Here is a 1,651-nt window from a genome sequence, read left to right as displayed (position 1 = left end):
TATATGTACTGTATCACCCCGCGCCAAATAGGATAAGGATGTCCAACCATACCTGTAATTTTATCGATACAATACTTAGTTGACGTCTAAAATAAGATGTTTTCTTTCAAATTCGCTATAATCTAGTGGTTTGCCACAAACGTTTGCTAAAGAAAAAGTAAATCAGTTCTTCCGCTTGGGAGCTATTATGCTACCGACTAACATATAGAATGTAAAATAGTGTCTTAAACGTGGGGAAAAGTTCTTAAACTCCCGGAAATGGATTTTGATGAAAAGTAGAGAATGAAAGTATTGTCGACCGAATATTCAGCTATTTCATATATTCAAATATTATTGGAGCCAATGTTTCAGTTTCGGCAAAAACATAATCTAAAACTTGCCAATATAATCGCTATGTTTAACTTTTATTCATAAAACCCCAATCTTTAATTAGTTACCCCAATCTTCAAATTGGGGTAACTAATCCTAATCCTAACTAATATTATAAACTAGCGTTCAGTCCCGACTTCGCTCGGGTACAATTATAATAAATTATACATCTAAACCTTCCTCGGAAATCACACTTTCCACTGGTGAAAACCGCATGAAAATCCGTGTAGTAGTTTATGCGTTTGTGATAAACTCGTTTTTGAGTTTATTCCAAACTCAAAAACTACTGCAATAATAGAGAAACAGACGCGGCAGAGGATTTGTTTTATGATATGTAAGGATACGAAAGTAAGTTTGTTTGTTACCTCTTCACGCTTTATCTGCTCAATCAATCGTCTTGATATATGGAGTTTGAAGTATGGAGAAGGACATAGGGTACCTTTTATACCGGAAAAAATAACTGATACCATGGAAAATTTACGCGGACGAAGCTGTGGCCAACACAACAGTGCATTACTCCTATGTTTGTAATTCTCAAGAATCTTATGTCAGACATTGTTATTAGTTTGGATTCGTACAATGGAGCCATATGACAAGAAGAAGAAGAATTCTTGCCAAATTAGACCTTGTCAGTTCCATTTTTTCGCATGGCATATGGCAAACCATAGATTTAGAAGGACCATACTATAAGCATAACTTGATGTTATGCTTTAGGAATTTATTATCAGAGATAAGCTGCGTTATTAACCTTTATCGATATTGATACTTGCCTCTCGATATCCCAACCCTAAAGATTATCTTCATTGGAGGCGTCCAGTTAAACGATGCCTGCTATTATCTCGAGTTACAGTACATATTTTGATAGAAAATATTGCAGATCAATAGTGAATGTTTTACTCTGTGTAATAACTTTTGTAGTTATATTATTACAGTTTGTTAGCAGTTGTGTTTCCTTAAATAAATATTTTTATAGCCAGAATGTTATTGTAATATTTTGCGCCGTTGTGCATGTGGCGTGGTAGATGTTGCCACAGATATATGATACATATACGACTATATGTCCAATTCAATATTTTTTACTCTACCTATTGTAACTTGCTCTGTAACTTGCTCATCCAATATCAATAATTTATTTTTAAATTCTTATATAATGGTTCCCATAGAAAGGGCGCGCGGGTCCACAAATGAATGAAGAAATCAGGATGAACCTCAGGGTGAGCTGACATCGGATGAAATGTCTCTTAGACGTACCTACTAGTTCCATGGCCTTAGCACTTTTTCA

This window comes from Plodia interpunctella, chromosome 17 (assembly GCF_027563975.2).
Source record: "Plodia interpunctella isolate USDA-ARS_2022_Savannah chromosome 17, ilPloInte3.2, whole genome shotgun sequence".
NCBI classification, from domain to species: Eukaryota; Metazoa; Arthropoda; class Insecta; order Lepidoptera; family Pyralidae; genus Plodia; species Plodia interpunctella.
This window is presented reverse-complemented; position numbering follows the sequence as displayed.